The following is a 12,570-nucleotide window of genomic DNA, read 5'->3' as shown; positions in this document are numbered from 1 at the left end:
GTAATATGCAAATTGACCCTAACAGCAGAATGACTGGGAATGACTGGTCACTGTGACACACACTGACCACCAGGGGGCAGACGCTCAATGCAGGAGCTGCCCTCTGGTGGTCAGTGCGCTCCCACAGGGGGAGCTCTTCTCAGTCACAAGCCAGGCTGACGGTTGCCAGTACAGTGGTGGTGGTAGGAGCCTCTCCTGCCTCCTCAGCAGCGCTAAGGATGTCTGACTGCAGCTTAGGCCTGCTCCCCGCTGGCAAGTGGACATCCCCTGAGGGCTCCCGGGCTGCCAGAGGGATGTCTGACTGCCAGCTTAGGCCCAGTCCCCCGGGGAGTGGGCCTAAGCCAGCAGGTGGACATCCCCTGAGGGGTCCCAGACTGCAAGAGGGCACAGGCCGGGCTGAAGGACACCCCCCCCAGTGCACAAATTTTTGTGCACTGGGCCTCTAGTAAATAAATAAAATAAAATATTATGGACCAGAAAAAATATTCAGTGGAAAAATATCCACAGGTAAGGATTAACAACAAAAATCTAGGGATAAATATGGGACTTTCTTATACTATTCTGTCTACCTTCCTGTATGTTCAAAAATTTTCCTAACAAAAAGAAATATTTTTAATAAACCAGCATTGATGTGAGCCAGGAGTCCCACAAACAGTGCCCCATGCTCCTGGTGGGCCTGAAAGGCAGCTGTGTCTCTTAAATAGGTTAAACATCCCCCCTGCCATCTCTTTTATGTGTTTCCCTAGAAATCACTTTATCACAGGCTCCACTGAGTCCTAGCTCCACATTTAGAAGCCTTAGCACATTTAGAAGCCAGACAAGGCACTTTAGTGAGGCAACTATTGTCTTCTGATTGACCACCCGCCCACTTGCCCACCATCTCTCTGTTCTGCAGAGCAGCCCTCACTTGCAATGCTGGCTCCCTCCTCATGTGGCCACCACCCACTCTGAGCCTCAGAATGCCCCCACCTGTTAAGCAGAAATTATGACAAGTCAGTGACTGCCTGGATATCTCATTCAAAAGCAGTTACCCCACAAAGAGACCGAAATCCCCATTTAACAAATGGGAAGGCTGAGACCCAGGACCAAGAGAGACTGGAAGCAGAACAGAGAAGGTAGGAACAGAGGAAGGTGACAGTGAGCAAAAGCTCCCTGCCTGCCCCAATTCCCCCTCCTCCCATCCTTCAATCCCAACCCTGGCAATATGTCTGAAGAGAGGGTAAACTGCACCTCCTTTTCTCTGGCTTCCGTTTATTGAGCTTTCTGGTCAGGAATAAACAGCCAAGATTACAATGACCCAACCAGGTCTAGCTGACCCACGCAAACACTGGCTGGCCCACCTCTGCTGGTTGATAATGGAAGAATTATCAGTACCACCAAGTAATTGGCTGCTAACTGCTAAATGTCATGCAGTTCATAAGGAAGAGTTGTGTGTGGTCAGAGACTGGGCCCTGCCCTGGACTGATGGAGCCTCCAGAGGTGGGCACCTCAGTGCAAAAGCCTGAGATGTCCTGGGCATAGCCCACAGTCCTGGCCCAAGGGGGAAGAGGAAGTGGCGTAGCCACAAAGGCCCTTAGGGACACATCACAGGCTCCTGCTCAGTCCGTTTGGCCCAGGTCCATGGACAGACCAAGTACCCAAGATGAATAAGCCTGGTCCCTGCCACAAAATATTCCGAGGCCTTATGTCACAAGCCTAGCAAACAGTAGGACTGACACACAGTAGATGCACAGCAAATGTTGGCTAAATGTAAAGCAGATACACTGCTCTCAGAGTTCTAAGGAAGGAACAGCTACAGCAGCTAGGAGTACAGGAAACGGGTGTTTAAATATGGCATTTGGACTGAGTGTTGCAAAGTGTTGAAGGGATCAGGTGAAGGGAACAGCACAGCCTAGCCCTGGAGGGTGAGAGCCACAGAATGTGTGAAGAGGAGGGTAAGTGGTATTTGGCTGAAGCCTGGGGGCACACAGGAGCATGGTGGGAGCTTGCTGGGGCAGAGGGGCAGATGGTGAGACTGTGCAAGGCACTGAGGGGTCCAGACGCCAGCCTGCATGCAACAGAGAGCCCTTGAAGTGTTTTGAGCAGGAGTGTGATGACCAGTTAAAAGCTATAGAGTCCACAGTTACTGCCAGGTTGCACTTCCCAAAAGGGTAGGGGCTGGTCTTACTCATCTCTGTCCAGCACAGCCAGCACAGCTGGCCCAGAGGAAGTGCCCAACAAGTGAATCACTGAATGATTATAGGATCATCAGATGGACGACTGGGGACTCCTGGACTCAGAGCTGTAGAATATCATGTTTGTATAAAAATATATGTTTAGCCCTGGCCAGTTTGCTCAATAGTTAGAGTGTCAGCCCACAGACCAAAAAGTTGTGGGTTCTATTCCCAGTCAAGGGCACATAACTCAGTTGCAGGTTCCCTATTCCTAGAAGGGGCACATGTGAGAGGCAACCAATCAATGTTTCTCTCATGTCGTTATTTCTCTCTCTCTCTCTCTCTCCCTCCCTCCCTCCCTCCCTCCCTCCTCCCTCCCTTCCACTCTCTCTAGAAAATCAATGAAAGAAATATCCTTAAGTGAGGATTAAAAATAATCTTCCCCTTGGGGCAGCCTTAGGAGGTAGGCAGGGAGATAATTATCTCAAATTTACAAAGAGGGAAACTAAGGCTCAAAGAGGGACAGTGACCTGGCCAAGGTTACCCAGCTACTTAGCAGTGAAGACCAGTGCTCTCCCCAGAAGGCTAAGCCCTGCTTGCCTTGGCATGGCCCAGGGCTGCCCAGGAGGTAAAGGCCCACCCCTCCATACTCCCTGGCACCACCCCCTCCACCTCTACCCAGTGCTGAATAGGCAGAAAAATGCAGCAAATGCTGCTTCATTGAGTGTTCTCCATACCACCCCAGCTGGGATTGGCTGCTTGTCACTAAGACAGCCTGTCCCTGCACCTATGACAGAGACAGAGCTGTTCACGGAATCTCTAGAATCCCCATGCTTGGTCTAGACCGGCCTCCACCCCCGAAGTTTGGGAAGCAAACCTATAGAGCAAGAGTCCTGCACTAGGAGTCCAGACACAGGGTCAAACCCAACTCACTCTGCAACTCTGAAGAGTCACAACCCAGTTTTAGCATCTGTTAAATGGAATGGTGGCTCTCTGCCTATTTTATAGAACTACCGTGAGGACTACATGAGGGAAGGAGTGGAAAGGAGTGTAAAAACATATGAAAAATTATAAAACAAATTTTGTCCTGGAAAATAATAATAATAAGGCTTCTCTCTACTTCAACCTGGACACTATACTCCAGCAGGACTCACTTCCCCCTCCTAGCAAAGATCAAACCAAGCTAACATTTACTGAGACTCTTCAAGGCATCAGGCTAGGGCATGCTTCCCATGTATTATTTCAAAGCCTTCTAATAACACCTGTATAAGATAGGTACCATTCTTCCAGAAACAGAGGAGGAGACTGGGGCTCCAAAAACTGAAATTACTTGCCCAAGCTCACCTAGCTTAGAAGTAGCTGAGTCAGGATTCAAACCCAGTTCCAGATGCATCTAAGTTCAGTCCCCCTTTTTTTTTACAACTTCACTCAATTAGCTCACTTCCCTCAGTCTAAAAAGCGGGGTTCCGGGCATGCCAGACACCAGGTCACCCACACCTTCCCAGCCAACAGCCCCCTTCCCTGCCCCGCTGCCTTCAATGCCCTCCTCCTCCTCCTCCTCCTCCTCCTCCTCCTCTTCCTCCTCCTCCTCCTTCTAAGTTCAGGCCCTTTTGCTCACAGCAGGCTGATTCAAGGGGCCCATTTCCACAGCCCCAAATCTCAGACATACATAATCAGTGCTCAGGGTGAGGCTGCATGTCACATACACATACTCCCAGGACCCTGACATCAGATATGCTGTGCCACCCCAAGGCTTTTGGACCAGCAGGGCCATAAGAGCTGGGTGAGGGATGGGAGGGTGGCTGGCACAGCTGGTCTTGAGCTAACTGGATCAGTCCTGGGCATGGAGCCACTTGCCTGGCTGCCCTGGCAGATGGGTGCTGGAACTAGGCCACCTGCCAAGGTTCAACCTCCATGTCCAAACCAACCTGGACACTGAGGTTCCATTTTGGCTTCCTCACACCCTGACCCTGGTGGCTAATAGTGCCTACATAGAACCAGAAGGCCAGGGATTCTCTTTCAGTGGCTTGCGCCTCCCCTGATGTGACCATATGGCCCCATATGCTCCCTGACAGCTGGACTGCCAAGGCAACTGCCTGAGGATGTCCTCTGCAGAGGCCCCAGCCACTGCCCATCCCTACCCAGAAGGCTAGTCACAGCCAGGAAAATCCCAGGCTGGAATGCCCTGCCCCCAATTTAAGACTATATGAGACCCCTCACTGGTCTCAAACTCTTCCCCTGTCAAACAGCAGTAGTGACCCTCTACCCTTTCCCTTTGTATCCCATTTCTGAGGTCCCAAACTTCCACCCAAAGTCAGTCCAGGTCTCCAGAGAAACAAATAAACTTATCCTTTTTACAGGCATAGAAACTGAGGCCACAGGGACTTGCTCAAGTGTACCACTGGGAGGCCCATACTAAAAGCCCATATTTTTTATTTTTTAAAATATATTTTTATTAATTTCAGAAAGGAAGGGAGAGGAAGAGAGAGATAGAAACATCAATGATGAGAGGGAATCATTGATCAGCTGCCTCCTGCACACCCCACAATGGGGATCGAGCCCGCAACCCAGCATTTGCCATGACCAGGAATCAAACTGTGACCTCCTGGTTCATAGGTTGATACTCAACCACTAAGCCATGCTGGCTGGGCTAAAGGCCCATATTTATGACTCCGGGACACCTGCAACATATACCCAGGTGGTAGGAATAGTGATGCCCCAGGCCCTATTCAACTCTCATGGCTTACATTGCCCCACCTGGTTTCCCACCCAGGCCAAATCTCTGCATCCTCCATTGCGTGGGGAACCATGAATGGCCCCTTAGCCATCCTGGTGAAGGCAGGCAAGGAGCCTGTCCAGCTGTTGCCCTCACTACCAACCAACCTGAATTCCCATAGCTGCCTCAGGACCACCTCCCTGCCTCTGGCTCTCCTAGCCAACCAACCCCTTCCATGACCACCAGAGGGAGCAGTTTAAATTGCAAATCTGATGGAATACCTCATCTACAACCCCTGAAGAGGGAATCAACCCACACTCCTCAGCCAGGCACTCAGGGTCCTCCTCCGTCTTGTGCCAACTTGCTCTGTGCCTGCTGTGCCCCTGCATGAACTACTCACTTGCAAACACGTTTCACTCATGCCTGCTGTTTCCCTCCTCTGTGCCTTTGCTAATGTTGTAAAGCCCTTGTTCATTCATATTCTCCATTCATTCATTTACTCAATATATTTACTGAGCATCTCCCAAGTGCCAGAAACATCTGAGGAGGTCAAAATGCACCAGCCCTTCCAATTCATCTGAAATAGCCCCTTGCTCACTCCCCTCCCCCAAGGCGTGGTGCTTGGGAGCAGATGTCTGGGCCCTAGAAGCCCACAGAAGAGACTGTGAGTGGTCAGGGTAGCCTGTCCCCATTTCCCTCAAAAGGCGGCTTGAGTGATCAGAGGTACCTTTCCTCCCTCAAGTCACCCTAAAGCCCAGCCTACCCAATAACTTCTTATCATTGAATTTGTTAGAATGCACTATTTTTATCATTTAAAACATAAAGATGGCAGGGTCAGGGCCTGGTTGGAGACAGAAATTAAAGGGGCTACCCCTTACCAGTCAGAAGGTTTGAGGGGCAAGTGGCTGTCTTTCTAAAGGGGCAGCCAGTGGGGGCTCGGAGCACCTGGCTAGGATTTTTAACCTTACAGCAGAGACCATGGACCAAAGAGGTACCCTGCTCTCTCCCTCCCCAAGGCTTAAGGCCCCAAACAGAGTGCTTATCCTGCTAGACTCAATTGGGGTGGGGGGAGGACAGAAGAACTAGGGCAGGGGGTTCAAACAGGCCTTGATGGCAGGAGTACAGCCAAACAGGCATCTGGCCATGCTCTAGCCACCTGGGTGTCAACCAGAGCATTGGTCAACACTCAGGAGGCTCAGGGACCCACAGGGGATTGGGGGAGGGTGGGGGGCGGGTAAGAGGAGAGAGAGAGAGATAACAGCTAAGAAAGACTGAGTCAGCAAGAGGGTGCCTGAGAATGAAGCTAGCAGAGGTTGAGGGAGCCACCACAAGGTTCAGTAGGCCTACCACTCCCCTCCTCAAGGCTTCCAATGGCCTAAGTGGCCCTGGGGATGAGTCTGGGCTGCCATCAGGACTGGAGAGTCACAAAGGCCTGCCTGAGGCTGAAAGCTACTCTTGCCTTCTGTGCCTCAGGTGGGCCACCAGAGAAGGAAGCATCTTAATAGACACCAGGCCCCCTCCCCCCATGTACATTTAGACCTCCCTGTGGAAACTATTCCCTTGAGGGTGAGCTCTATAGCTCCAGGATGGAGATTTCAGGAGAGTGGGAAGGGTTCCAGGTCCTAAACAGGATGATAATGCCAGGGCCCAGCCTAGAGGGGCAGGCTGGGGATGATACAACATCCCAGTGCTGAGGATAAGCAAACCATCATGCAAAGCCCTGGCAGACTCTGGTCCCAAATCTAGGAAAGTTAATGAGGGTGGGATCAAAAAGTACAAGAAGTTAAGCCAGGGAGAATCAGGCTGGGAGTGGCTGTGCCCATCTCCTTGTCCATCAGGGGAGGATGTTAGTCACAAGCACAGAACAGCTGCCCTGGGGAGACACTTCAGAGCCCTGATGCTAAGTCAGTAAAGAGGGCCAGGTGCCTTCCCTGCACCCGCCCCCCCTCACCAAAGACCAGGGTTAAAGAAAAACTTCACCAGAAGGCTGTCCTGAAACTGGAGTTCTCCTAATTCCATCTCTGCCTCAAAATCCTCCTCAGTGAAATGGAGAGGAAGTGTGCCCGTGGAGCCCCACATTCTCACAAGGTGGCTGAAAGATTCCAGAGGGAAAATGGAAGTGGAAGTAAGGCTTAAGCCTGAAATCTGGTCACACAACATATTACCAGACCCCAGAGACCCAAGTAGATACTGACTGGTCAAGCATCACACCCCTCCAGCCAGCATCTAGGCTGAGAACAAGACTTCTGACCCCACAGGCTCATACACTAAGTGCCAGGAAAGAGGGCATATGGACAAGGGCTGCTGGGGAAACCAACTGCTCCAATCCAGAAGCCAAGCTATACTGAAGGATCCAGGAGTAATCAAAGAAGGCTTCCTAGAGGAGGAGGAACCTGCCCTGAAAGCAGGGAGGATTTGGTAAAGGGGGAAGGAGGGGTTTGAGGGGTCTGATCTCTTGTCCTTCCTTGGGCTTCTCACTCCTGGGGACACACAGGTTCCCTCCCTTTCAGGGGCTCCATCCTGGACCACATCTTCCCATCCCATCTTCTACTGCAGGGGCAGGGGCTGGCATTTTTAGGGGAAGGGGCTAGGAAGTTCCCCGAGGCAGCCAGCACAGGACAGGAGTGTGGGAGGAGACTGAAGGATGGGGGTCTGGGGACACAGCACAACCACAACCTCATCACACAGAGTGAGACACACAGGAGCATGGCTCCAAGCAAATCAGGGATGGCGGGGAACCAGGCTAGAGGGCCTAGAGGTTACACACACAACACACACACACACACACACACACACACACATACACTGGGCAATCTCCCCTTACCCCCACCACAAGCCCCGTGACCTTAGCCTGGCAGGAAAGACCTGGAAGCTGTAGTCTCGCAGTCCTGCCGACCCAGGCAGGGTCACAGGAGTCCAGCGACCCTAGAGGGGCTGGAGGGGTACACACACACACACACACACACACACACACACATACACTGGGCAATCTCCCCTTACCCCCACCACAAGCCCCGTGACCTTAGCCTGGCAGGAAAGACCTGGAAGCTGTAGTCTCGCAGTCCTGCCGACCCAGGCAGGGTCACAGGAGTCCAGCGACCAGAGCGGCTCCAGCTCGGCACCTCGGGGCTGGATGGATGTCCCCAAAAGCCAGCCACTGTGCCGACTGGGTGGTAGAGACGCACCTCTTTGACCATCAGGCAGCATAGCCCGCGCCCCGCCCCATTCATCCCTCGCGTTCTCTCCTCCGGAAAGAAAGGTTTGAGTACTACCATTAAAGCGTCTCCATCCTCTCTCCGCACACACAAAGTTGTTCCAAGTCGCCAGGGTTCAGGTTACAGGCGAGGGTTAGGCGGGGCCGCGCAGTGGGAGGGCGCGCAGTCTGGAACTGAAGTGCAGTGGGTACCCCATTCCCGCTCCGCGCGTGCACGCACCCATGGCGCGCACCCAACACCCAGTCCCCACCCAGTGCCCCAAGGCTCCGGCCCAATCAGAGGCCGCGCACGCAGCACCGCCGGAGGGCAGACACCCCAACTCCTACCCTGTGCCCCGCGATCCCGACCTCCCCTCAGTGTCCCTGCTTGGCCATACTCACTCTCCTGGGGCCGCATCCCCGCCTGGCCTCCGCTCCGCTTCCCACTCTGGCTTGGTTCCCCCTCCGCAGGATTCGGCTCCGGGATTGTGGCAAAAGCAACCAGCGAGCAGAGAAGGCGTGTGCGCGCGCGTGCGCGCGGCCTGTGTGTACGCGGGAGGGCCCTGCGCTCCCCTGCGCGCCCGCTCCTGCCTCCCGCTCTCCACGCTACGATGCCAGTAGAATCCCTAACGCGCGCTCCCTCCCGCCCCGGCGCTCACATTCGCGTGCGCGCACCCTGCCGCCGCACCCAAAGGCCTGGAACCCAGGCCCGCCGGATCTCCGAAGGGCGGCCCTTGGCCCCCTCCGTCCCCTTCCCGGCTGACCCCGCCTCAGGTCCCCTGCCGCTCCCAGAGGGACCCTCTGGTGTCCCAGCTTCTGCACCATGCCCCGCCAGGCCGCGGCTGCACCATGTCCCAGCCAGGGCGCCCAATCGGGCCGCCGGTGCTCGCACCCAGAGGCTCCAGCTCCTTCCTACTAGCCCGCGCCTCCGCCTGCAGCCTCCAGGTCCGCTCTCTCCCGCTATCTACCTTGCCACCGCCCTCTCCAGCGTCCCCTGCTCCCCGCCGCCCTACTCCTCTCACAGTCTCCGCATTACATTGGGTACCGCCCGCCGCTCGCTGGGCCCAGGGTTCGAGCACACAGTGGGCGGCGAGGGGACCCCAAGGCGCCGGATCCAGGTGCCCCGGGCCGCCGCCCCTTCTGCTCTCCGCTTCCTCTGACCCTTCTACCTCTGGCCTGTCCGGCGGCGTCGGCCTCTGCTAGCCTCAGCTATCTCTAACAACCCCCATCTCGCTCGGGTTTAAAGGGATAGCGCACCGGGTTAGACTTGCCCCACCCGGGGCATCCATAAGAGCGGCCTGGCCGCCGCACGGACGGTCCTGGAAGGTGATGCAGCCTGGGCCCGTGGTGCGCCGAGGTTGAGCCCGGTCTTCCCCACCTGGAGGTGAGTCAAGGACAGGGGTGGTCTGAAGTTTCTCAGACTAGTACACCATCCAGGGTGCATTCAGTGCTTGTTGGCTGCTAAGCCTAGGAGCAGGCTGGTGGTGTGGAAGAAGTGCAGGATGGGCGCTGGGACTGCGTGGCCAGGAGAGGAAGGATCAGGGAAGCAGATGTCTGAATCTGAGACCAGGATGAAGACACCTGTCATGCTGGGAGGACAGAGCTCATAAGGTGACTTCCCACTCCTGCTGCCTGCCTCTCTCTGGGCCTCAGTTCTGGGGCCATGCCCCCCCCCCCCATATGGTATTAGATCCCATAGGAGAGGGAGACCCAAGGCAGGTCTTCAGTCCCCAGAATTCTGCTTCTGAGAGCTGGGGCCACCATCACCCCACCCTCACCAGGCCTGGTCTTCCCTCTCCCTCATTCTATAACCTTCTTTCTCTATTCTCCTCTTCAATGGAGCAAGGCAAAGAGATACAGGGACCTACTAGGGATAGCACACTACAGTTTGTAGAGCTCTTTCACATCCTAGATCTCCCTGGACCCTCGTGACACCACCTAAGAACTAAAGTATACCCCTAGACTCCTGGTCAGCCTGATCCTGGGCAGGGCTGGTGCATGAGCACTTCATCTTCTTCCTCTCACCACCCCAGACAGACCCTTGCTCCCCAACCACCACGGAGGGATACATTTTGCTCATTTGTTTACTGCGCATCTATTATGTGCCCCACCCTGTGCTAGGTACTGGGGACACATTCCTACCCTCAAAAAAAATGAGACAGCAGGAGGTATGATGGAACTTTTGGGAATGGAGGAGGTCCAGGAGAGCTCCTGCAGGAGATGACATTGAAGCTAGGAATTGAAGGATGAGTAGGAGTTGACCAGGCAGAAAGGAACATAAAGGGTATCCATGCCAAGAGAAGAGCATGTGCAAAGAACTGGAAGTGGGAAATAAGAAAGGATGAGTGTATGGGGCGGGGGGGCGGGGGGAGAGCTATAAGAGCCTTGAATTGAGGAGTTTCAACTTTGTTCTGGGTCAGCAGCGGGACTACCCTTAGCAAATCTAGGCAGAAGCCCTCCCCATCTTTCAGCCATTACAGAGGTATAGCTAAGGGCTTCCCAAATCCCGGAGCTTTTGAAAGAGGCCTCCTCTTCTCTCTTTATGCCCAGTCCCAACCTCTGCTCCCCATCTCTGCAGCCCGATGCAGTATAGCGTCCCCCTGCTGGTCAGAGTTAGAAGTGGGCGAAACCTAGGCTCCACTGTGATCAGGATACTAGTATGAGTCCAAAGAGGGCCAGACTTGGGCACCCACATATCAAGGTGCTCTGTAAAGACCCCAGACTTTGGTATCAGGCATACCCCATGCCAGTTCTAGCTTTAGTGTCCTCCTCTGTACAGTGGAAATAAAAATACTCAGCCACCAAGGGGGTTGGCACAGGAATGACCCTGCACACAGTAGATATTCAGCAAATGACCTTTTTCTTCCCCACATCTGAGTTTGGCTTTGTGGCCCATCCCAAAGTCCCTTATTGTGTTCCTTGCTTGTCTGGCCATTTTCCTTCTGCCTTCTTACCAGACTTCCTGGGGCCTCTAGGGACATGAGCTCATGGCTGTTGCCTACTCTGGCTCAACACACCCCCTACGGAGTCTTCCCAGGGCTCCCATGGGCCCTAGGGAAGCCAAACAGAGACAAACAGCCTTTCCCTAGAGTCCTTGACATCCAAGCTGTCACATTCCCAGTCTACATCCCCATCCATTTCTCCCACTCTCCTGTTCTGGGAGCCGCACAGACTTTGTGTCTGTGCTTGAGAATTTATGCCCCCAGCTTTGCTCTGCAGCTGCAGGTATGTAGCATGCCCTCTCTGAATTTCAAGTTCCTCCCCAAGTATGGGAGCAAGCTTGTGTGCCACATAGGGGCAATGAACATAAGTCTAACATTTATTTCCCCTCAGTAGGCCCAGGCCTTGGCCTTCTAGCCAGCAGTTCTGCACAGAGCCAGGCAGGTACAGAGGTACCATCTGTAGCCCCTATGTCCTGCCCTGTGCTAGTGGCCAGTAGCTATTGCCACCTGTGCCACCCAGTAGGCTTTACAGCGAGGCAAGGCATGAATAATGAACAGGCCCACTTGGAGGAACCACTCACTGCTGCCAGAGCAGCATCAGCTGGGGGCCTGGGGCAGAAGTAAGACCAGTGTGGCAGCTCCGGGAAGGAGCCCCTTCACTATAGCTGGGAGCTTGCTATTTCCTGACACAAGGACTAGGTCAATGCCTCTGCAGATGCACACCCAGGGCCCCTGTGCTATTTTCAGCTATCTCCACAGGCCAATAGGGGAGATCTGGCAGTATCCCAGACCTAGTCACCAAGCCAGATCCACCCCAGGATGATTGCCCACCGGGAGTCTCAGGAGACAGTGGACATGTCCTGCCTGCCTTCACAGCAAACCCCTGGCTTCCTGGGTCAGGCTGAAAAGTAAATAGGGTGACCAAGGTTCAAAGAAATTTCCCACCCAGCCAGGCTATCTGCTTGCTGTCTCTCATCCTTTCTCCCCACCTCCAAGTCTTTCTCTATCTCCACCACCACTTGGCTTCCACACAATCCATTCACTTCTAAAATCCTTTCATCCTTAAAAAGCCTTCCTTGGCTACCCTCTGCCTTGCTCCAATCTCCCTCCTTCTCTCTACTCTTAACCAACTATGTGTCAGGAATTTTCATTCATTGGATCATCCTCATACTAATCTGGTATTATCATTCCCATTTCAGAGAGGGAAAACCAAGGTTCAATGTGGAGTTCCAGGATTTGAACTAAGAGCCATTGTTCTTTATTCTTTCCACAAAAATTATTGAAGGCAATGAAACTAGACCACCAACTTACACCATACACAAAAATAAACTCAAAATGGATAAAGGACTTAAACATAAGACGGGAAAACAGAAAAATCTTACAAGACTCCATAGGCAGCAAAATATCAGACATGTGTCATAGCAATATCTTTACCAATACAGCTCCTAGGGCGGTGATGGCGAACCTATGACACGCGTGTCAGAGGTGACACGCGAACTCATTTTTTTGGTTGATTTTTCTTTGTTAAATGGCATTTAAATATATAAAATAAATATCAAAAATATA

The 12,570-nt window shown here is 53.4% G+C and overlaps 1 protein-coding gene across 3 annotated transcripts in view; it reads right to left on the bottom strand.

Annotated features, from left to right (window-relative positions):
* Positions 1–8,565, bottom strand: part of LINGO1 (leucine rich repeat and Ig domain containing 1) — a 260,571-nt gene extending 252,006 nt beyond the window's left edge. For 2 of the 3 annotated variants that reach the window (XM_005884521.2, XM_005884526.2), the window contains exon 1: positions 8,465–8,565. The gene's annotated coding sequence lies outside the window, so the exon portion shown is untranslated. Of the gene's footprint in view, positions 1–8,141; positions 8,271–8,464 lie in introns of those variants that run through there. The other variant, XM_005884523.2, reaches the window with a different exon arrangement.
* Between the last annotated feature and the right edge of the window lie 4,005 nt (positions 8,566–12,570).

The sequence above is a fragment of the Myotis brandtii genome, unplaced genomic scaffold (genome assembly GCF_000412655.1).
Source record: "Myotis brandtii unplaced genomic scaffold, ASM41265v1 scaffold838, whole genome shotgun sequence".
NCBI classification, from domain to species: Eukaryota; Metazoa; Chordata; class Mammalia; order Chiroptera; family Vespertilionidae; genus Myotis; species Myotis brandtii.
This window is presented reverse-complemented; position numbering and strand designations above follow the sequence as displayed.